Below are 24,926 nucleotides of genomic sequence, written 5' to 3' on the forward strand. Positions count from 1 at the left end.
GCTGCCTGGTGATTCACCTGATTCCTGCGAGCAGGAAGTGTGCGCTGTTGAGCGGCTTCTCACCAGCAAGGGTGGGGGGGGCAATATTGCTTGCGTGGTCAGCGCCTCTGAAAGGCAGCCAACACCTCTTAAAGACAGGCTGCACCTCTTAAAGGCAGGCTCCACCTCAGAAAGTCAAACATTTGATTCAGATACAAACCTCCGGGGTCATTTCTTCTCCTACAGTTTTGATTGGCAGCTTCTTTTGAATTGAACAGATGATTACTTAAAATAACTGGCTCCCAGTCACTGTTTTGAAGGCATTTATCAGCCTGTCTTTTTCAAACTGGTGAGTCTGTTTCGAATCTCTGAGAATGTTATTCAAGTCGACAGCTTCCATAGTTTGTGGGAAAAAGATAACAACGAACTCGGATGTTCGAAAGTTTGGTCACAGTTTCGTATAGTATTTGTGAATTATCTATTATTTTCTTTTCGAATAATTGTCTGGTTGAGCTTTACAGTAAAACTGTTGTCTTACTGCAACTATTTGTTTGTTCTCTTACTATTTCATCAATTTGTTTGTCAGTTAAAGTCTAAAACAAGGTCCAGTGTAGTGTGAATCTGTCACCCTCTGAAGAGCAGGCACTATTAGGCACTGGATAGAACGAGTGGGCTGAGATAATCTGAAGGGGTTTCACTGTTCATTACCTGGAGCCCTTCAAATGTTACATTGATATCAGGACAAGCGGAAACACTGAGACATTGGGAGTGAAGCCTCACCTAACAGAGGAGCTGCTTTTTCAAGCTTAGAAGTACAACTGATTTAAAATCAGCAAAATGTAATTTCATTAACGGAGGCAAAAAGGCAACTATCTCTGAACTGTCGCCACCATCTGAAAAACACGGACATTTTACTGATCGGGGAATAATGATCTTGTTCAAAACATACAAATTACAAATCAATACTATTTTCTTTTAAAATAACGATCTGATGTAAAGCATTCTCCAACCAAACAAAGGCACCAACCATTCCCAGGACATTGAGAGATTATGTGAGTGGGCAAAACTGTGGTAAATGGAGTTCAATGTGGGGAAATGTGAGATCATCCACTTCGGATCTAAGAAAGATAGATCAGAGAGTTTTCTAAATGGTGAGGAGCTCGGAACTGTGGAGGAGCAGAGAGATTTAGGGGTCCAAGTACAGAAATCATTAAAAGCTAGTGGACAGTTACAAAAATAATTAACAAGGCTAATAGATTGTCGGTCTTTATTTCTCGAGGGCTAGAATACAAAGGGGTGAAAGTTATGTTACAGCTGTACAGAGCTCTGGTTAGAGCCCATCTGGAGGACTGCATTCAGTTCTGGGCACTGCACCTCAGGAAGGATATATTGGCCTTGGAATGGCTGCAGCGCAGATTCATCAGAATGAAATCGGGGCTAAAAGGGTTAAATTATGAGGACAGGTTGAATAGACAAGGCTTGTATTCCCCTGAATATAGAAGATTAAGGCGTGATTGAATTGAGGTGTTTAAGATGATGAAAGGAGTTGATAGGGTAGATAGAGAGAAAGTACTCCCTCTGTTGGGGGGGTCCAGAACAAAGGGGCATAACCTTAAAATTATAGCTCGGCCGTCCAGGGGTGATGTCAGGAAACACTGCTTCGCAAAAGGGTAGTGGAAATCTGGAACTCTCTCCCACAAAATTCTGTTGAGTCGGGGGGTCAATCCGAAATTTCGAAACGGAGATTGATAGATTTTTGTTAGGCAAGGACATTAAGGATTAAGGAACCAAGGCGGGTAGATGGAGTCAAGATACAGATCAGCCATGATCTAATTGAATGGCGGAACAGGTTGAGGAGCTGAATTGTCAACTCATTTTCCTATGTAACATGCTCCAGGGGCTGAATGGACTCCTCTTGTTCTTATGTAACATGCGCGAGGGGCTGAATGGCGTCCAGATAGATTCATAGAATCATAGAAGTTACAACATGGAAACAGGCCCTTCGGCCCAACATGTCCATGTCGCCCAGTTTATACCACTCAGCTAGTCCCAATTGCCTGCACTTGGCACATATCCCTCTATACCCACCTTACCCATGTAACTGTCCAAATGCTTTTTAAAAGACAAAATTGTACCCGCCTCTACTACTGCCTCTGGCAGCTCGTTCCAGACACTCACCACCCTTTGAGTGAAAAAATTGCCCCTCTGGACCCTTTTGTATCTCTCCCCTCTCACCTTAAATCTATGCCCCCTCGTTATAGACTCCCCTACCTTTGGGAAAAGATTTTGACTATCGACCTTATCTATGCCCCTCATTATTTTATAGACTTCGATAAGATCACCCCTTAACCTCCTGCTCTCCAGGGAAAAAAGTCCCAGTCTGTCTAACCTCTCCCTGTAAGTCAAACCATCAAGTCCCGGTAGCATCCTAGTAAATCTTTTCTGCACTCTTTCTAGTTTAAAAATATCCTTTCTATAATAGGGTGACCAGAACTGTACACAGTACTCCAAGTGTGGCCTCACCAATGCCCTGTACAACTTCAACAAGACATCCCAACTCCTGCATTCAATGTTCTGACCAATGAAACCAAGCATGCTGAATGCCTTCTTCACCACCCTATCCACCTGTGACTCCACTTTCAAGGAGCTATGAATCTGTACTCCCAGATCTCTTTGTTCTATAACTCTCCCCAACGCCCTACCATTAACGGAGTAGGTCCTGGCCCGATTCGATCGACCAAAATGCATCACCTCACATTTATCTAAATTAAACTCCATCTGCCATTCATCGGCCCACTGGCGCAATTTATCAAGATCCCGTTGCAATCCTAGATAACCTTCTTCACTGTCCACAATGCCACCAATCTTGGTGTCATCTGCAAACTTACTAACCATGCCTCCTAAATTCTCATCCAAATCATTAATATAAATAACAAATAACAGCGGACCCAGCACCGATCCCTGAGGCACACCGCTGGACACAGGCATCCAGTTTGAAAAACAACCCTCTACAACCACCCTCTGTCTTCTGTCGTCAAGCCAATTTTGTATCCAATTGGCTACCTCACCTTGGATCCCATGAGATTTAACCTTATGTAACAACCTACCATGCGGTACCTTGTCAAATGCTTTGCTGAAGTCCATGTAGACCACGTCTACTGCACAGCCCTCATCTATCTTCTTGGTTACCCCTTCAAAAAACTCAATCAAATTCGTGAGACATGATTTTCCTCTCACAAAACCATGCTGACTGTTCCTAATGAGTCCCTGCCTCTCCAACTGCCTGTAGATCCTGTCCCTCAGAATACCCTCTAACAACTTACCCACTACAGATGTCAGGCTCACTGGTCTGTAGTTCCCAGGCTTTTCCCTGCCGCCCTTCTTAAACAAAGGCACAACATTTGCTACCCTCCAATCTTCAGGCACCTCACCTGTAGCGGTGGATGATTCAAATATCTCTGCTAGGGGACCCGCAATTTCCTCCCTAACCTCCCATAACGTCCTGGGATACATTTCATCAGGTCCCGGAGATTTATCTACCTTGATGCGCGTTAAGACTTCCAGCACCTCCCTTTCTGTAATATGTACACTCCTCAAGACATCACTATTTATTTCCCCAAGTTCCCTAACATCCATGCCTTTCTCAACCGTAAATACCGATGTGAAATATTCATTCAGGATCTCACCCATCTCTTGTGGTTCCGCACATAGATGACCTTGTTGATCCTTAAGAGGCCCTACTCTCTCCCTAGTTACCCTTTTGCCCTTTATGTATTTGTAGAAGCTCTTTGGATTCACCTTTGCCTGATCTGCCAAAGCAATCTCATATCCCCTTTTTTCCTCCTGATTTCTCTCTTAACTCTACTCCGGCAATCTCTATACTCTTCAAGGTATCCACTTGATCCCAGCTGCCAATGCATGTCATATGCCTCCTTCTTCTTTTTGACTAGTGCCTCAATCTCCCGAGTCATCCAAGGTTCCCTACTTCTACCAGCCTTGCCCTTCACTTTATAAGGAATGTGCTTACCCTGAACCCTGGTTAACACACTTTTGAAAGCCTCCCACTTACCAGACGTTCCTTTGCCTGCCAACAGACTCTCCCAATGAACTTCTGAAAGTTCCTGTCTAATACCATCAAAATTGGCCTTTCCCCAATTTAGAATTTTAACTTTTGGGCCAGACCTATCCTTCTCCATAGCTATCTTAAAACTAATGGAATTATGATCACTGGTCCCAAAGTGATCCCTCACTAACACTTCTGTCACCTGCCCTTCCTTATTTCCCAAGAGGAGGTCAAGTTTTGCCCCCTCTCTAGTCGGGCCATCCACATACTGAATGAGAAATTCCTCCTGAATACACTCAACAAATTTCTCTCCATCCAAGCCCCGAATGCTATGGCTGTCCCAGTCAATGTTGGGAAAGTTAAAGTCCCCTACTATTACCACCCTATTTTTCTTGCAGCTGTCTGTAATCTCCTTACATATTTGCTCCTCAATTTCCCGTTGACTATTTGGGGGTCTGTAGTACAATCCTATCAAAGTGATCTCTCCCTTCTTATTTTTCAGTTCTACCCATATAGACTCAGTGGGCGAACCCTCGGATATATCCCCTCTCACTACTGCCGTGATGTTCTCCCTAATCAAGAACGCAACTCCCCCTCCTCTCTTACCTCCTGCTCTATCTTTCCTATAGCATCTGTACCCTGGAACATTGAGCTGCCAGTCCTGCCCCTCCCTTAGCCATGTTTCAGTAATAGCTATAACATCCCAGTCCCATGTACCCATCCATGCCCTGAGTTCATCTGCCTTGCCCATCAGACTTATTGCATTGAAATAAATGCAGTTTAATCTAGACTTCCCTTGGTCTTTGCCCTGCTTTCTCAGACCATCTGTCCGGTCATGTTCTGTACACTCTCCCTTACTGCCTTTTGTTTCTGTCACCACTTTATTTCCCACTGACTTCCTGCATCGGTTCCCATCCCCCTGCCACATTAGTTTAAACCCTCCCCAACAGCACTGGCAAACACTCCCCCGAGGACATTGGTTCCAGTCCTGCCCAGATGCAGACCGTCCAAATTGTACTGGTCCCACCTCCCCCAGAACCGGTTCCAATGGCCCAGGAATTTGAATCCCTCCCTCTTGCACCATCTCTCAAGCCACGTATTCATCTTAGCTATCCTGTCATTCCTACTCTGACTAACCCGTGGCACTGGTAGCAATCCTGAGATTACTACCTTTGAGGTCCTACTCTTTAGTTTAACTCCTAACTCCCTAAATTCAGCTTGTAGGACCTCATCCTGTTTTTTACCTATATCGTTGGTGCCTATATGCACCACGACAACTGGCTGTTCACCCTCCCCCTCCAGAATGTCCTGCAGCCGCTCCGAGACATCCTTGACCCTTGCACCAGGGAGGCAACATACCATCCTGGAGTCTCGGTTGCGTCCGCAGAAACGCCTGTCTATTCCCCTTACAATCGAGTCCCCTATCACTATAGCTCTGCCACTCTTTTTCCTGCCCTCCTGTGCAGCAGAGCCAGCCACGGTGCCATGAACCTGGCCACTGCCACCTTCCCCTGGTGAGCCATCTCCCCCAACAGTATCCAAAACGGTATACCTGTTTTGGAGGGAGATGATCGCAGGGGACCCCTGCACTGCCTTCCTACTCTTCCTCTGTCTGTTGTTCACCCATTCACTATCTCCCTCAGTAATTTTTATCTGCGGTGTGACCAACTCACTGAACGTGCTATCCACGACTTTCTCAGCATCGCGGATGCTCCAAAGTGAGTCCATCCGCAGCTCCAGAGCCGTCAAGCGGTCAAACAATAGCTGCAGCTGGACACACTTCCCGCAGGTGAAGGAATCAGGGATACAGGAAGGAGCCCTGAATTCCCACATCCCACAAGAGGAACATGACACGGCCCTGGGATCTCCTGCCATGACTTAACCCTTAAATTAGCTTAAGAACAACTACAATGTCAAGAGAAAAAAAAGGAAAGAAAAACTACTTACCACTCCCTTTAAGGAGTTTACTCCTTTAAATTGTTCTCAATTTAGAGAATGTTAACTACACTAGGGACCTTGATTCACTAAAAAATAAACGCTACTTCCTATAAGACCTGCAGACCTTCCCTTTCCTTTTACTTTAGTTACTGTAGATAAGTAGAAATACTCACCTGAACCTACTCCCCAATCAGGTGCCTCCCCTGTGTCGCGTCCCGATCTGATTCCTGACGTCACTTCGAACTCGGTCGCAGCTCCGCTCGGCTCCTCTCAGCGCTCTGAAATCCCGCCTTTTATCGGACGCTCCCTCCCCTCGGCTCGGCTCCTCTCAGTCTCGAAGGGATGAATGGCCTCCTCCTGTTCCAGTGCAACAAGCTCGAGGGGCTTAATGGCCGAGTCCTATTCCAGTGTAACAGGATCGAGGGGCTGAATGGCCTTCAGTTCCAGTATAACACGCTTGAGGGGCTGAATGGCCTGCTGCTGTTCCGATAGAACAGGCTTAAGGGGCTGATTGGCCTCCAGGTCTTGTGTAACGGGCTCGAGGGGCTCAATGGCCTTCAGTTCCAGTATAACGCGCTCGAGGGGCTGAGTGGCCTCCTCCTGTTCCTATGTAACAGGCTTGAGGGGCTGATTGGCCACCAGATCTGGTGTAGAGGGCTCGAGGGGCTGAATGGCTTTCTCCTGTTGCTATCTGACAGGCTTGAAGGGTTGATTGGCGTCTAGTTCCTGTATAACAGGCTCGAAGGGCTGAATGGCCTTCAGTTCCCAGGTAACAGGCTCGAGGGGCTGAATGGCCTCCTCCTTTTGTTATTTGACAGGCTTGAGGGGTTGATTGGCCTCAAGTTCCTGTATAACAGGCTCGAAGGGCTGAATGGCCTCCTCCTGATTCTATGTAACAGGCTTGAGGGGATGATCGGCCTCCAGTAACGATTAAACGGGCTTGAGGCGCTGAATGGCCTCCTCCTTTTCCTGTGTAACAGCCTTCAGAGGCTGAATATCCTTCAGTTCCCATATAAGAGGCTTGAGGAGCTCAATGACCTCCTTTTGTTCCTGTTGAACAGCCGTGAAGGACTTGCCGCCATTTTGTCCAAGATGGCCGCCGTGCTTACAGCCATTTTGTCCAAGATGTCGGTGAACGAGCCACCATTTTGTCTAAAAATTAGAGCCGGACCTTTCAGGAGCGAGATTAGAAAACATTTCTTCACACAAAGGGTGGTAGAAGTTTGGAACTCTCTTCTGCGAACGGCAATTGATACTAGCTCAATTGCTAAATTTAGATCTGGGATAGATAGCTTTTTGGCAATGAAAGTTATTAAGGGATATGGGCCAAAGGAAGGTATATGGAGTTAGAACACAGATCAGCCGCGATCTTATCAAATGGCGGGGCAGGAACGAGGGGCTGAACGGCCTACTCCTGTTCCTATGTTCCTATGATATTATTTATATGGAATTCCGACAGGCATTTGATAAGGTTCCACACAAGAGACTGTTGGCAAAAATGAAAGCGCATGGAACTTGAGGCAACGTATTGACATGGGTAGAGAATTGGTTCGGAGATAAGAGACAGAGAGTAGGGATAATGGGTACATCCTCCAATTGGCAGGATGGGACTAGTGGTGTCCCCCAGGGATCTGTAACTGGGGTCTCAGCTTGTCACCATATTTATCAATGACTTAGATGAAGGAACAGAGAGTCGTATATCCAAGTTTGCTGATGACATTAAGTAAGGTGTACAGTGAGTAGGTGTGGATGCGAGTGGAAAGTTGCAAAGGGACATTGATAGATTAAGTGAGTGGGCAAAACTATGGCAGATGGAGTTCAATGTGGGGTAATCCACTTTGGACCGATGGTCAGGGTATTTTCCAAATGGTGAGAAGCTAGGAACTGTGGAAAAGCAGAGAGAATTAACGGTTCATTTACATAAACCAGTATAAGCTAACGGACGGGCCCAAAAATAATTTAAAAGGCGAACGGAATGTTAGCCTTCATCTGAGGGGGCTGGAATATAAATAAGTGGAAGTTATGTTCCAGTTATATAAAGCTCTGGTTAGACTGCGTCTGGAGTAACTGCGTTCAGTTTTGGACACTGCACCTCAGGAAGGATAGATTGTCCTTGGAGGGGGTGCAGAGCAGATTCACCAGAATATTACCGGGGCTGAAAAGGTTAAATTATGGGGACAGGCTGCATGGACTGGGCTCGTATTCCATCGAGTATCGAAGATTGAGGGGCGGTCTGAGCGAGGTGTTTAACATGTTTAAATGATTCGATAGAACAGAGAGATAGAATCAATTTCCTCTGGGGAATCAAGAACGAGGGGGATCCAACCTTAAAATTAGAACCGTACCATTCAGGTTCGAAAACTGGAAGCACTTTTTTACACAAAGGGCAGTAGAAGTCTGGAACGCTGTCGCCCAAAAGGCTGTGGATGCTGGGAGTCAATTGAAGCTTTCAAGACTGAGATCGATAGAGTTTTGTTGGGTGAGGGTATCGAGGGACAGGGAGCAAAGGCAGGTTAATGGATTTCAGTTACAGATCATCTCTGATCTAATTGAAGGGCGGAACAGGTTCAAGGGCCTGAATGGCCTCCTCCTGTTCCCAATGGAAATGTTGAGAATATGCTTTGTTGAGGCTGTGATGTCTGGGTCAACCCCTGTCCAAACAAGGCAGGCCACATTTGGGAGTTTAATAACTTTGAAATGAACATTTTTCTTTTGTGACTTGTGCAACTTCGATCAATTGAATAGTTATGAAAGAGAATCAATGCAGTCATTCGAACTTCTGGCTGATAAGCCAAACAGAGGTTTCTGCAGTGTAGCAGTTATCACGTTTGCTTTATACGTGGAAAGTCCCTGGTTCAATCCCAAGCAGAAACATTATGTTGGGGCAAATTTATTTTTTCTCTGTGAAATAGCCGGTCTGTTAAATTTAACACAAATTCGTGGTCTCACGAGCATTGAACATTTTAAACCGAGCCCTTCAAAATACAGTGTGTAAAATGAGAAGGGATAAAAAGTTCATCGCACAAAAGAAATTATTAAAGTTTTCCAACTTCCCTCAGTCGCCTTTCATTCTGCAAAATAACGTTATCGGTTAATTAATTGTGATAAAAACAATGATTGTTTTTTTTTCTTCCCACAGACTTTGAGCAAGTTCATGCGATGAAAACAACACGTGTTCAAAAGTTGCTTCCCTGACCGGGAATCGAACCCGGGCCGCGGCGGTGAGAGCGCCGAATCCTAACCACTAGACCACCAGGGAGCGCTGTTGGTTAGTTTATCAGATGTAATATGGATTTCCCTTTCTCTGTGATTCAGCTTTTAATTATTTTTAGCTCCTGATTGCGGATATTCCCGTGATTAAATAGGAATAAAGTACAATAGGCTCAGGAAAACCCGGGGAGGTGGCATCCCGCTCACCGAGCCTTTCCAGCAGCATTTATCTTACCAAGCACTGGAGTGAGTGAAACTTTCTCCGGGGGGGTCTCAATGTGGAAAGGGTGGCGAGTGAAGGAGCTATTTGTAAGTCAGGATGGCCGAGCGGTCTAAGGCGCTGCGTTCAGGTCGCAGTCTCCTTTGGAGGCGTGGGTTCGAATCCCACTTCTGACATCGGTTATTTTGACTCCGATTTTATTTGTTGCTGGAGCTGCGGTTGATTTTTCGGCCCAGTTGATTTGCTCTTCCCGCAAAAAGCAACAATGTCTCGATGCACGGCACGTTTTGCAGCCCACCGGCTCATCCCCAAAACGAGCTTTAAACGAAAATATGCTTTAAACACAAGGCAACAACTATGGAGAGAACAGACACTCGGGGAAATGTACCATAGCAACAGGAGAGGGCCACTCAGCCCCTCGAGTCCGCTCCGCCATTTGATAAGATCGTAGTTGACCTGTGATCTAACTCCACATACCTGCCTTTGGCCCATATTCCTTAATACCTTCTGTTGGCAAAAAGCTATCGATCTCAGATTTTAAAATTGCAATTAAGCAAACATCAATTGCCGTTAGGGGAAAAAAGTTCCAAACTTCTTCCACCCTTTGTGTGTCGAAGTGTTTTCTAATCTCACTCCTGAAAGATCTGGCTCTAATTTTTAGACTGTGCCCCCAAGTCCTAGAATCCCCAACCAGCGGAAATAGTTTCTCTCTATCCAGAAAATGTCAATGACACATTCAACGAAAGGTGCAGTTCACGAAGGCGGCTCACCAGCACCTTCTCAAGAGCAATTAGGTTCTGGGCAATAAATGCTGACCTTGCCATTGACACCCACATCCCATGATTGAAGACAAAAAAAAGTCGCCTGCATGGCCGACTAATTTCCTGCTGCTAAACGACGGGAAGAATGAAACCATCGGCTTCAGTCCTTTGAACGAACTGTATACACTTGCCGTCGAGCTCAATCCCCACTTGGTCCTCTGCCCCGAATATCCACTGCATCAGAAAATCCTCCATAACATCGAATCACAGCATGGAAACATCACAGAAGGAGGACATTCGGCCCATCGTGCCTGTGCCAACTCTTTGAAAGAGCTATCCAATTGGACCTACTCCCCTTCCCTTTCCCCATAGCCCTGCAAAATTTTCCCCTTCAAGTATTCATCCAGTTCCCCTTTGAATGTTATTATTGAATCTGTTTCCACCACCGTTTCAGGCAGCGCATTCCAGATCATGTCAAGTCGCTGCGTAAAAAAAAAATCTCCTCATCTCACCTCTGTTGCCAATTACCTTAAATCTGTGTCCTCTGGTTACCATCCTTTCTGGCACTGGAAATAGTTTCTCCTGATTTATTCTATCAAAACCGTTCATGATTTCAAACACCTCTGTTAAATCTCCCCTCAACCGTCTCTGCTCAAAGGAGAACAACCCCAGCTTCTCCAGTCTCTCCACCTCACTGAAGTCCCTCATCCCTGGCACCATTCTAGTAAATCACCTCTGCGCCCTCTCCAAGGCCTTGACATCCTTCCTAAAGTGTGGCGGGCAGAATTGTGTGGTGGCCAGCTGGGGCCTAACCAGTGATTTATAAAGGTTTAGCATAAGTTCCTTGCTTTTGTACTCTATGCCTCCTATTAATTAAGTCAACGATTCCTAACACTTTTTTTTCCTCAAACTATTCAACTTGTCCTGCCAACTTCAAAGATTTGTTTACGTATAGCCCCAGGTCTCTCTGTTCCCGCATCCCCTTTAAAACTGCACCATTTAGTTTAAAGAGCTGGTAAAGAGTTGGCACAGGCACGAAGGGCCGAACGGCCTCCTGTGATTCTATGATTCTTTCTTTTTGATTACACCTCTATGAAGCGCTTTGGGATATGCCCCAGAAGTGGAAGTCAGCAGTTCACTTTCTCCCTTAATACTTCCATCTGACCTGGGCTGGATTAAATAGATGTTTTCGGGGTGTAATGGTTATCATGTTGGCTTCACACACGAAAAACTCCCGGTTTAATCCCGGGTCAGAAACAATTTGCTGTAACTTGCTCCACACAAACTTCCAGGCACGAGCTTTCTCTCGTGTAAATTGGGCTGCAATCCTTTCACATTCAACAACGGCTGCACCAGATTCCTGGTCTCATCACCACTGAACACTTTTAAGCAGAATCCTAAAATAAAGTGCGTAAAATGAGAAGGGATGAAAGTCAGAACAGTTAGCGTAGTTTCGACAGTCACTCGGCAAACTTGTTAGCATTTCGTTCAGTGCGAAACAGAAAGTTGTGGGTTTATTAATTGTAATTATAAGAATCATCTCAGAGACTTGAAACAGTTTCTCCTTGTTTGCTCTATCAAAACATTTCATAATTTTGAACACCTCTATCAAATCTCCCCTTAACCTTCTCTGCTCTAAGGGGATAATCCCAGCTTCTCCATTCTCGCCACATAACTGAAGTCCCTCATCCCTGTTAACATTCTAGTAAATCTCCTCTGCACCCTCTCCAAGGCTTTGACATCTTTCCTAAAGTGTGGTGCCCAGAATTGAAACAATACTCCAGCTGCAGCCTAACCAGTGTTTTATAAACGTTTACCATAACTTTGTTGCTTTTATACTCTATGCCTCTATTAATAAATTCCATTTCACCAGGCTGTCGATGTCCTCCTGAAGTCTGATAGTATCCACCACATTGTTCACAACATTCCCGAGTTTCGTGTCATCTGCAAACTTTGAAATTATTCCCTGTATACCCAAGTCCAGGATATTAATGTATGTATCAAAAATGAAAACTTCTTGCAGTGTGACTTGTGTGATTTTAAACCTAGTTTATATAACATCTTCTCATAATTTAACACATTGCACCCTGGTAACAATCTGGTGAATCTGTGCTGCACTCCTTCCAAGGCCAATATATCCTTTCAGATTCAAAGGGTATAAACTTGAAATAAGCGTCACTGTGGATCAGTTTTCGCTCACTCAAAGTTATCTGTTGAGTGAAATAAAAGAAAGCGCTTTTAAAGAATAAGGAAGCAGCCACTATCGCCCCTTTTGACAAGCCTATTTTGTGGCACTTTATCAATCGCCTCGACACAACATCAACCACATTGCCCTCATCAGCCCTCTCTGTTAACTCATCACAAAACTCAATCATGATTTGTCTTTAACAAATCCACAGTGGCTTTCTATTTTCAATCCACACTTGTCCAAGTGACTCTTAATTTTGTCCCAGATTTTCATTTCTAAAAGCTTCCCACCACCGTGGTTAAACTGACTGGCCTGTAATTGCTGGGTTTATCGTACACCCATTGATGAACAAGGGTGTAACATCTGCAATTCTCCAGTTCTCTGGCACCAAACCATGTGTCTAAGGAGGATTGAAAGATTATGGCCAGGACTCTGCAATTTCCACCCTTACTTTCCTCAGCAACCTAGGATGAATCCCATTCGGACCAGGTGAATTATCTACTTTAAGTACAGCCAGTCTTTCTAGTATCTTCTCTTTATCAATTTTCACCACTTCCAGTATCTCAACTACCTCCCCTTTCACTGTGATTTCGGCAGCATTTTCTTCCTCGGTATAGACAGATGCAGAATACTCATTTAGTACCTAAGCAATGCCCTATGCCTTCATGCGTAGATCTACTTTTTGGTCCCTATTCGGCCTTACCCATCCTCTCACGACCCGTTTACTATTTATATGCCTTTAGAACACTTTTAATGACTTGATGAAGGGATCGAATGTGATATATCCAAGTTTGCTGATGATACAAAGCTTGGTGGGAAAGGCAGCTGTGAGGAGGACACAAAGACTCTGCAAAGGGATCGAGACAGGTTAAGTGTGTGGGCAAGAAGGTGGCAGATGGAGTACAATGTGGTGAAATGTGAGGATATTCATTTTGGTCGGAAGAACAGAAGAACAGAAGAACAGAATATTATTGAAATGGTGAGAAACTATTAAATGTTGATGTCCAGAGAAACTTGGGTGTCATGGACACCTGAACTCCAGGTTGTGCTGACCTAGTATAAACATCCAAAACCTGATGACGGAGAAAGGCTAAATAAACACTAAGACATGAAACAATCCTTGGTGGTTTCTGAGAGTCAGCAGAGTGGGATGGTTTACGACCATGAGTTAAGATCAGTGGTGCTTACGTACAGAACAATGCATCCGAATCCTATAAAGATAGGGCATGCTCCCTCCTCAAATGTTAGAGCTCTCAATCGGGGACAGTCAGAAGTCCATTGCCACAGGCAGCCCGCAAAGGTGAGGTCTGATATACCTGGATTCGCAGACAGGTCAGGTTGTGTTGATTGTTTGTCATTAATGTAATCTGTAGACAGTTGTATCATAATAATAATACTGTTGAATGTAAAGTTGAAGACTGTTGTAAGTCAATCTATAAAATTTGCTATTTTGTAAGCACTCGGACTAAAATCAAAGCAGAAGTTACAGAGTGATGATGAATTCACAACCCATAGTTGCGACAGTAACGGGAGAAATCCGCTAACATTCACTTTACATACAAACATCACACCCATAGTTTATATTTTCACACGTTCTTTTTTGCATTTCGATTCGAAGTCCAAACACCGAAAGTCGAAGTGTTTTTCAGAAGTTTCCCCTCCTGTTATGTGTCTTGAGCAGTTTCCCACATCCTTTTCCTGTGATGTGATCATTCTTGGGTGCAGGATGAATGGAATTGGATTTGCTGCAGTCCGCTGACAGCAGGCGATGGAAGCGAGCGCCATGCTGCCGCTGACAGGTGAAGGAGACTTCTGATGCTGCCTGACATCTGGTGGGAGTGGGCGGGGATTTGAAAGCCAACCCATTCCACCAATCTGGGAGCTATAAAGCGGTGCTTGACAAATATTGATAGAAACAAACGCCCATTGCAGCGTCCAGTCCTCGTGGCGCAACGGTAGCGCGTCTGACTCCAGATCAGAAGGTTGCGTGTTCAAATCACGTCGAGGTCACAGTTTTGTCCCTTCAAGCTGGTTTATATAATTCTGCAATTAATATTTTCTTTGCGTCTTCACAATTAACAGAACCCTGCTCTGAAGTCTGCCTCTGGTTCCCCAGTGTCAGGGAGGGAAGCACCTGATGCCCTCATTTATTTAATGCAACAAACAGAAGGCAAACACACGTTTTAGTTCAAAAACCACCCTGCAGGTGGACACATGGTGAGATAAATACAGGGAAGAGATGCAGACAGTCTCCGGAAACATCGGGACATAGACAAGAGAAATCGATTGAGCGCTTTGTTATCAGAAAATTGTCTGAACCTCCACGGTCAATGAAAGGGCTTTTGTTGGTCGGTTTCCCGTTGAAACTTATAATTCAGGAGAACATGGTAAATGTTTGATTCGGTTCCCTCGTCTCCCACCAGCGGAAAAAGTTGGTCGATCCCACCCAACTAACTCCTTTCAAGAAGCCAATCTGTTTAAAGCCTTCCAGATTTAAAGGGAATAAAATTTGAAATGAGCGTCACTGAGAATCAGTTTTCTCTCACTCAAATTTATCTGTTTAATGAAGTAAAAAATGCAGGTTAGAAAGAAGAAGGGAGCGGCCACTGTCTCCCTTTTGGGCACGAGAAGAAATTCTATCTGGATGTTCATGGAGACCAAGTTCCAAAATAATGTTTCTGCCCGGGATCGAACCGGGGCCCTTTTGTGTGTAAAGCAAACGTGATAACCGCTACACTACGGAAACTGATTGCATTTTATTCAACACATTGAGCAACTGAATGGGGTCCTCTCTCTGCTCGTACTTGGAATGTGTTGTTTCAAGTCCAGCAAGAGATACAGACAGTGGCTGCTCCCCCTTTTCTTTAAAAACTCTCAGGGTAGTGGTTTTGAGCCCCACGTTGGGCGAGTACCGTTTTAAACTTCTATGCTGCTTCCACCGGTGAGCCCCAGCTCTGACACTTCCCCCCGCCCCCCCCCCCCTCCGTCTCACCGCGCACGATGGGGCCGCGCCCGGGCTGAATATCTCCAATTAGGTTTCCGCCCCTGTCGCAGCATGAAATGGCCCTTATCAAAGTCACAATGGATACCGTATGTGACTACCACCATGATAAACTGTCCCTCCTCATCCTTCTCAAATACAATATCTCACCGTGCTGTTATGCTGTTAGACGAGTTTCCACTCTCTGCTCTTATTTGGAATGAATTGCTTTTCCGTCTGATAACACTTAGTATCATCGAATTATGTTAGTCCACAAGAGGAGATCATTCGGCCCATCGTGCCTGTGGTGGGTCAAACACACGTATTCGTTCAAAATTCGTTCAGAGATGGATTGAGTGCTTTTTTATCAGAAAATTGCCTGAACCCCCACAGTCTCCAGCTTTCCACCCGCAAATTTCTCAATCATGCACCCTACGTTTAAGTCCAAATCGTTAATATACACCACAAAAAGCAAAGGACCCAGTACCGAGCCCTGCAGCACCCCACTGGAAACAGTCTTCCAGCCGCAAAAACACCCGTCGGCCATTACCCTTTGCTTCCTGCCACTGAGCTAATTTGGGATCCAATAAACCACGTTCCCATGGATCTTTACTTTTTTGACAAATCTGCCATGTGGGAAATTTTCAAAAGCCTTGCGAAAATCCATGTCGACGACATCAATTACGCCACCCTCATCGATCCTCCTTGTTACCTCCTCGAAAAATTCAATTAGGTTATTCAGACACGACCTCCCCTTAACAAATCCACGCTGACTGTCCTTGATTCGTCCGTGTCTTTCAAAGTGACAGTTTATCCTGTCCCTCAGAATTGATTCCAATAATTTAAAATGGAGTCTTTCTCCTGCTTGCTGCAATAACGGATAAAGCGGCCAGGGTGCATTCAGGCCCGGCGAGCTCAGTCGGTCAGAGCATGAGATTCTTAATCTCAGGGTCGTGGGCTCGAGCCCCACGTTGGGCGTGTATCTTTTTAAACTTTTATGCTGCTTTCACTGGCCAACAGTGCAGAAATGATGCAGAATGAAACACAAAATCGGTAGTCAGGATGGCCGAGCGGTCCAAGGCGTTCAGGTCACAGTCTCTTCGAGAGGCGTGGGATCGAATCCCACTTCTGACATTGCTTATTTGTACGACTATGTGGCAATATTTTATTTGTGGATTGGGCTGCAGCTGATTTTTCGACCAAGTTGATTTGCTCCACCCACAAAAGCAACTGGCTTTGTCATGCATATGTGACTTGAGAAGTTTCAAACGGTGATATGTTTGACATATTAATGACCTGGACAAAGAAATAGAACAGCAGTGGGAAACATTTAAAACGGTGATCAATAGAGTCCAGGAGAAATATATCCCACTGAAAAGCAAGAACAAACTAGCCAGAAATGACACACCAGGGATGAATAAAGAAATAAGGGCAAATTTGAAACTAAAGAAAAAGGCACACGCTGGACAATAAAGGAGAGAGGGGAATGTGAAAAGAGTGGGAAAGAAGTCTAAAGAATTATGAGAAAGGCAAAAAGGAATATCAAAAAAAGCAAAGTATTCTAGACACATCAACAGCCAAAGAAAGTTTAGGATAGGAATTGGGTCACTAAGGGATACACACGACAAACTCACAGGCAATGACAGCGAAATGGCAGAAATATTAAATAATCACTTTGTTTCAGTATTGTGGGCATGACAGTAGAAGAAGAGATCAAAAAAGTATGTAAGACATTTAAGATCGAAAGGGGGGAGATAATTGATAAACTAATCAAACTTAGAGTGGAAATTTCCTGTTCGGAGCCGAACCAGAGTTTCAAACCGCTCAACCACGCTAATTTCCGTATTACTGATCAGGACCTTATTTCACAGGGTCACGATTACTGCGCTCCATTTAGAGAGGCTCAGTGAAAGGCGGAAATTGATCTATTAATAGAATCATAGAATAAGACAGCGCCATTCAGATGCCATTCGGCCCATCGTACCTGTGCCAGCTCTCTGAAAGAGCTGTCCAGTTAGTCCCACTCGCCTGCTGTTTCCCCATAGCCCTGAAAATTTTTCCATCCAAGCGTTTATCCAATTCCCTTTTGAAAACTGTGAGTTAAGAAAAACAATATTGAAAGGGGTGCTGGGGTCTCTGCAGCCTCGATATAGAGTGTGTGATGATTGAAGTTATCAAGATGGTTGCTTTACACATAGTATGTTGTGCAATCATCCTGAAATATCTTCAATATCCAATACAAATTAAATTGCAAACCTGACGGACAAATACTGGCAAACAAGTCACGAGTGAACGCAAATCATCTGGGACCTTTTTCAGCCTCACCGCACTTGAAGTAAAGTGAAATAACTTTGCATTGAAAAGATTTGGAACTTGCATCTGTGCCTTTATCTGTTCCATTTCTTAAAGTTGCGGGCGTCTGAAGATGTACACGCCTCTGCTCCCTCCATTGAACAAGAAAGGAGGTGTTTGACGTTGACGGGACCTGTTGGTTATGAGCTCATCCTTTACATTGAGTGGGTTCGCGTCTTTTAAACGGCGTCAACTTTAGCCCAGCGGTGAACTTCGCAGCAAACAAGTTCGACACCGTCTCACCGCGGGCGCTGACTGCCATGTTGATTGTTATTTCATTCAGTCCTATATAAACAGTGACCGTGATTTTAAATTTGCACTAAGTGATTTTGAGGTAGTCTCCTTTAAATTTTTCAAAGGCGACCCCTAATTTATGATAGTCCGGCCATTTCACCAGCCGTGTTGAAAACAAAACATATCTTTACCTTTCGCGTCTTTTTTCGAAAGGCAAAAAATATATTTCCCGTGACCTCTGAAGGATGGACAAATACATTTCAGAAAGCTGAAGCAAGTTCACCGAGCTTAAATCGTCTGACCACGTTAAAGGCGCTATATATATATATGTACATATATATATGTGCAAATAGTTGCTGTCTGTTTCTGTGGTTGTCTATTTTCTGTGTGTGTCCATCTGCAGGTCGATTTTGAATCAATACCAGTCATCGTGTCAGTTTGTTGCATGAAATAAATGAGGGTATCAGGCGCTCCCCTCCCTGCCACTGGGTAGGTACTGAGTCAGGGATTAGACCAAACTTCTGTTTTTTTTTGGTGAAAAAGCAATTAAAACCTTCATTCGGGAATTATCCAGTCTCATATGAGCGGTGAAAGAAACACTGACCCTGATGAGATGTGAACACGCAGCCTTTTAATCCGGAGTCAGACCTTTGCGCCACGCACTCTGAAGACAGGATCCTGGATGTTATTATATATATGAATGTTTCTCAAACACCGTTTCATATATTGGTTGAATGGATAGGGCTCATCAAATCTCCGCCAGATCCCATCGGGAATGAGACAGTGTTGGAAGCAGCCTTCACCCCCAATATCACGCTGGCATTCATCGCCTGCTCTCAGCCGACTGCATTAACAGGGCTGGGAGATGTGGACTTTTTTTATATTATTCAGCAATGTGAATCGTCAAATATTTATTAACTTTAATGGGGACAAGGTTTCAAAATGTTTCCGCCCGGTTTCGAACCGGGGACTTTTCGCGTGTTCGGCGAATGTGATAACCACTACATGACGGAAACCTGATGCCTCGACCTCCGTATTAGGGATATAACCCCTTAGCCAAACTAATTTCCGTATTACTGTCCAGGAGCTCATTTCACAGGGACACATTTACTGCGCTGTATTTCGGAAGGCTGCAGAGAAGGATCGGTGGCGATGGTCAGGCGGGGAATCCCAGAGCATCGCGCTCACACAAACATTTCACTGTTTTTTTTTTCATGTGCCTGCTATCCGACGGCAGTGTAAATTATGGCGAATCAGGCATGCTCAGATGATATTGTTCCCAGAGTGTTTTCTTGCAGCCAAATCACACATTCGTAAACTTGAAATGAGTTCAAGAGATCGGATCCATTTAAAGTGCTCCCAGTTACTGCAGATCAGGAATTAAAACCTGGCACCGGCTTCAGGGCTATCAGAATGAGGCAATTGAATCCTAAAGTGGGAAGAAAAAGTTGCAATTTTCTTCTCTGGGTGGGCTCGAACCTCCAACCTTTTGGTTAACAACCGAATGCGCGAACCGATTGCGACACAGAGACTGCCCGGTACACTTTTTTGCAAGATACACTACAGTAACGTGTCACCTTGCCAAAGTTTCATGTTGCAGCCACAGAAATGTAGTTGTTCACTCTCAGTATTACTTTTCCAGAAATGAAGGAAGGGTCATTATTTGTGGAAACATGGAAACGGTCTGGTCTCGCTCACAGCATCGATATCACCGCCAACCAGCTCTCCTGCAACCGGCACGCTAATCGGTGCTTTGTCTATTACTTCGTGGCACTGTGGGAGAGCCTTCGCCACACTGACTGCAGCGGTTCAAGAAGGCGGCTCACCACCACCTTCTCAAGGGCAATTAGGGATGGGCAATAAATGCTGGCCTCGCCAGCGACACCCACATCCCATTGGGACCTTGTCAAAAGCCTTGCAAAAATCCATGTAGACTGCATCAAAGTACTCCAGGTGTGTTCTCACCAAAGCCCTATTTAATTGCAGCAAGACTTCCTTACTCTTATACTCCAACCTCCTTCCAAAAAGGCCAACATACCAGTTTCTTCCCAATTGCTTGCTGTACCTGCATGTTAACTTTCTGTGATTTGTTTGCAAGTACACCCAACTCCCTCTGAATACCAACATTTATTGGACTCTCACCTTTTTAAAAATACTCTGCTTTTCTATTCTTCCTACCAAAGTGGACAATTTCACATTTTCCCACCTTATACTCCAACTGCCACCTTCTTACCCAATCACTTAAACTGTCCATCTCCATTTGCGTCCTCCTCACGGCTTACTTTCCCACCTACCTTTGTATCATCAGCAAACTTGGATACATTATACTCGGTCCCCTCATCTAAGTCATTAATATAGAATGTAAACAGCAATTGCAACATAAATTGTCCGCCCAGGATCGAAAGCAGGGCCGTTCGCGTGTCAAACGAACTGGTAACCACGACACCACAAAAAACCGCTGGTGACTTATACTGGGCAGAGGGGAACTGACCAGTCACCTCTCTCTGCTCTGATTGGGACAGTTTTACTTCTCTTGAAACAACATCTCTCCTGTCCCACACATGGAAAAGAATCATAGAATATTACAGCACAGAAGGTGGCCATTCGGCCGTGTTGCCCTGCCTACTCTTTGAAAGAGCTGTCCAATTTAGTCCAAAAAACCCAGCCTTTTCCCCGTAACCTTGCAAATCAGTCCTCTTCAAGCACCTGTCCAATTGCCTTTTGAAAGTTCCTATGAAAGATGCTTCCACCAGCCTTTCAGGGAGTGGCTACCAGATCGGATCAACCATCTATGTGAAAAGAATCTCCACATTTCCCCTCTAGTCCTGAAAGCTCTCAATCCTTCTCCACGGATGACTTTTTACAAACATTTCATTCATCAAAACCACACAAGTTACACAGGAAAAAGTCTTCATTTTCAAGCTATTAACGTTCCGAAGGAGCTCCCTAATTTCCCTCCCCGAAGCTTATGAATTAGACCATTCTCGTCCGGATCCGTTTCCACATGAATCGGCCTCCCCGCTAAGGAAGTAGCCATTCTGATTCTGTGACTGTGGCCAGCTTTGTTCGGGCAGTTGAATTGACAGGGACCTCACACCGCACCCTCCTCCCGTGTTTTCTTCCACATCCGCAGATTGGGGCCGGGGCCTGGACTGATTTTATTTCTCTGTCTCACCCGGTGCCGCTGAGTCTCCTACTCAGATCACAAACCAGCTCTCCGACACCCGATCATCAACTCACCCAGTTTGTAAATTGAAACCGGAGCAAGTACCTCGTCAGAGGGCAAGAGATGGAGGGGAGGCAGCAACCTCTGACAAAATCTCAGGCTCATCAGAGAGGTTTGTGTCTCTGAACCCCGAATAACCTTCTGCTCCTTTTACAGTTTTGACCATTGCACACGAGGCGGCACTTACAGAATCGTCTCTTGCACTGACAGTCAAGCAAGCAGAGGGTTCACTCGCAAAAGCAGCGTCAAAGTTTAAAACAGAATTGGCCCAACGTGGAGCTCGAACCTACGACCACAAAATTAAGAGTCTCATGCTCTACCGACTGAGCTAGCCGGGTCTACTAAAATCTCTCCATTTGGTCTGTTATTGCAGTGAGGCAGCTGCTGGCTCCCCCCGAGGGGCTGAGTTTCGAATCGGAGAAGGAGACAGCTCAGAAGCAGGCCATTCGGGCCATCGCGCCCTTGCCTTGTCCGACAAACCATGTACCAGATTCTCCTGAATTCCAAGGTGTGGAACGAAAGCGAACAACAAAAGCCCTTACATTCGACCGTGGAGGTACAGGCAATTCTCTGAGAAACCGGTTTGTCTATTTCCCGGTGTTTGCCTGTCTCTCTGGTTGTGTTTATCTCGATGTGTGCCGAGCTGCAGGCTGGTTTTGAATTAATAAGTGTGTTTGTGTATGTTTCTTGCAATCAATAAATGAGGGAATCAGACGCTTCTCTCCCTGACACTGGGGAACTAGTGAGGTAGAATCCAGACCAGGGTTCATGTTTATTGTGAAAAAGGGAATGCAATATGAATTCCCGAATTATTCAGACACCTGCCGCCAGTTAAGAACAAGTGTGACCCCGACGTGATTTGAACAGGCAACCTTGAATCAGACGTGCCGCTGTTGCGCCTGGAGGTCGAATGGCAGGTACCTTGATGTTGACCTTGATGAAAGTTACTCATACACCGTTTCATTTATTTCAGATTACCAAATCCCCGCCCACTCCCACCGGGTGTCAGGCAGCCTCAGAAGCAGCCTTCACCTGTCCGCGGCAGCATGACTGCAGCAAATCCAATTACACACACCCGGCACCCAGAATCATCACATCACAGGAAAGGAACTGGACGGGCAGCATCTGAAAATACGCTGAGACTTTCGGTGTTTGGACTTTGTTCAGGACTGCTAACGGGACAGTGTGAAAATTTAAACTATGGATGTGTATAAATGGATGACATGCTTCATTATGAAGTGCGTGTTTATGTTATGTGTGACATTTATAAATGTATTTTAATTATTTTTACAATATGATATATCTTGTTATAAATACATATAATTGCATCTGTGACACTTATAAATACATGTGGGTGCAACTGTGTGGTGGTTATCATGACAGCTCTGTGTATCTGTGTTATGTATTTGTGTGTGATGAAAAATAAGACATAGAGAAATAAATCTCCAGAAAACACATTTACAATATAAACACCCCAATAAATGAATTTAAAAAAAGAGTTGGAACAGGCACGATGGGCCGAATGGCCTCCTTCTGTGATGTTTCCATGCTGTGATTCTATGTTATGGAGGATTTTCTGATGCAGTGGATATTCGGGGCAGACGAGCAAGTGGGGATTGAGCTCGACGGCAAGTGTATACAGTTCGTTCAAAGGACTGAAGCCGATGGTTTCATTCTTCCCGTCGTTTAGCAGCAGGAAATTACTCGGCCATGCAGGCGACATTTTTTGTCTTCATTCCTGGGATGTGGGTGTCAATGGCAAGGTCAGCATTTATTGCCCATCCCTAATTGCTCTTGAGAAGGTGCTGGTGAGCCGCCTTCGTGAACTGCACCTTTCATTGACTGTGTCATTGATATTTTCGGGATGGAGAGAAACTATTTCCGCTGGTTGGGGATTCTAGGACTCGGGGGCACAGTCTAAAAATTAGAGCCAGACCTTTCAGGAGTGAGATTAGAAAACACTTCTAAACACAAAGGATGGTCGAAGTTTGGATCACTCTTCCGCAAACGGCAATTGATGCTCGCTCAATTGCTAATTTTAAATCTGAGACAGATAGCTTTTTGCCAACTGAAGGTATTAAGGGATATGGGCTAAAGGCAGGTATATGGAGTTCGATCACAGATCAGCCATGATCATGTCAAATGGCGGAGCAGGCTCGAGGGGCTGAATGGCCTACTCCTATTCCTATGGTACATTTCCCCAAGTGTCTGTTCTCTCCATAGTTGTTGAATGACCGCCTTGTGCTTCCAGCATATTTTCGTTCAAAGCTCGGTTTAGGGATGAACTGGTGGGCGTCAAAACGTGCCGTGGACGGAGACGGGGTTGGTTATTGCGGGAAGAGCAAATCAACTGGGCCGAAAAATCAACTGGATCTCAAGGTAAAAATAAAATAGGAGTCAAAAACCCAATGTCATAAGTGGGATTCGAACCCATGCCTTTAAAGAAAACTGCAACCGAAACGCAGCGCCTGAGACTGCTCGATCATCCTCACTGATAAATGGCCTTTTCACTCGCGACCCTTTGCACATTGAGACACCCCCCACCCCGGAGGAAGTTTCACTCACTCCAGTGTTTGGAAAGATAAATGCTGCTCGACAGGCTCAGTGAGCGGGATGCCACCTCCCGGGTTTTCCTGAACCTATTGTACTTTTTTCCTATTTAATCACGGGAATATCCGCAATCAGGAACGAAAAAGAATTAAAAGCTGAATCACAGAGAAAGAGAAATCCATGTTAAATCTGATGACACTGTAAATAAAACTCGCTGATTGTCTAGTGGTTAGGATTCGGCGCTTTTGCCACCACGGCCGGGGTGCGATTCCCGGTCAACAAAGCAACTTTTGAACACTTTTTATATTAATCGCATTTTAGAAATAAAAACAATCATTGTTTTATTCACCATTAATTAACTGATAACGTTATTTTGCAGAATGAAAGGCTACTGAGGGAAGTTGGAAAACTTTAATAATTTCTTTTGTGCGATGAACTTTTTATCCCTTCTCATTTTACACACTGTATTTTTAAGGGCTCGGTTTAAAATGTTCAGTGCTCGTGAGACCACGAATTTGTGTTAAATTTAATAGGACCGGCTCTTTCACAGATGAAAAAAATATCCGCCCCAACATAATGTTCCCGCCCGGGATCGAACCGGGGACCTTTCGCGTGTGAGGCGAACGTGATAACCACTACACTACGGAAACTTCTGCTTTGGTTGTCAACCAGAAATTAGAATGACGGCATTGATTCTCTTTCAGAACTATTCAATTGATCGAAGTTGCACAAGTCACAAAAGAAAAATGTTCATTTCAAAGTTATTAAACTCCCAAATGTGACCTGCCTTGTTTGGACAGGTGTGGAAACTGACATCACAGACTCAACAAAACATCTTCTCAACATTTCCACTGGGAACAGGAGGAGGCCATTTCGCCCCTTGAACCTGTTCCACCCTTCAATTAGATCAGAGATAATCTGAACCGCAAATCCATTTACCCGTCTTTGCTCCCTATCTCTCGATACCCTCACCCAACAAAAAACTATCGATCTCAGTCTTGATAGCTTCAGTTGACCCCCAGCATCCACAGTCTTTTGGAGGACAGAGTTCCAGACTTCTACTGCCCTTTGTGTAAAAAAGTGCTTCCTGATTTCGAACCTGAATAGCATGGTTCTAATTTTAAGGTTATGTCCCCCTCGTTCTTGATTCCTCAAAGGAAATTGATTCTCTCTCTCTATTCTATCGAATCATTTAAACATGTTAAACACCTCGCTCAGACCGCCC

The 24,926-nt window shown here is 44.8% G+C and overlaps 6 non-coding genes across 6 annotated transcripts; 3 read left to right on the forward strand and 3 right to left on the reverse strand.

Moving 5' to 3' along the window:
* Window positions 1-9,167: 9,167 nt before the first annotated feature.
* trnae-cuc (transfer RNA glutamic acid (anticodon CUC)) lies at window positions 9,168-9,239 on the reverse strand. The gene has a single exon. It is a non-coding gene; the product is annotated as a tRNA-Glu (tRNA).
* Window positions 9,240-9,503: 264 nt separating this feature from the next.
* On the forward strand, window positions 9,504-9,586 carry trnal-cag (transfer RNA leucine (anticodon CAG)). Its single transcript has one exon. It is a non-coding gene; the product is annotated as a tRNA-Leu (tRNA).
* Window positions 9,587-14,297: 4,711 nt separating this feature from the next.
* trnaw-cca (transfer RNA tryptophan (anticodon CCA)) lies at window positions 14,298-14,369 on the forward strand. Its single transcript has one exon. It is a non-coding gene; the product is annotated as a tRNA-Trp (tRNA).
* Window positions 14,370-15,032: 663 nt separating this feature from the next.
* trnav-uac (transfer RNA valine (anticodon UAC)) lies at window positions 15,033-15,105 on the reverse strand. The gene has a single exon. It is a non-coding gene; the product is annotated as a tRNA-Val (tRNA).
* A 1,138-nt stretch (window positions 15,106-16,243) lies between these two features.
* On the forward strand, window positions 16,244-16,317 carry trnak-cuu (transfer RNA lysine (anticodon CUU)). The gene has a single exon. It is a non-coding gene; the product is annotated as a tRNA-Lys (tRNA).
* A 7,961-nt stretch (window positions 16,318-24,278) lies between these two features.
* On the reverse strand, window positions 24,279-24,351 carry trnav-cac (transfer RNA valine (anticodon CAC)). The gene has a single exon. It is a non-coding gene; the product is annotated as a tRNA-Val (tRNA).
* Window positions 24,352-24,926: the final 575 nt, after the last annotated feature.

The sequence above is a fragment of the Heptranchias perlo genome, unplaced genomic scaffold (assembly GCF_035084215.1).
Source record: "Heptranchias perlo isolate sHepPer1 unplaced genomic scaffold, sHepPer1.hap1 HAP1_SCAFFOLD_52, whole genome shotgun sequence".
In the NCBI taxonomy this organism is placed as follows: Eukaryota; Metazoa; Chordata; class Chondrichthyes; order Hexanchiformes; family Hexanchidae; genus Heptranchias; species Heptranchias perlo.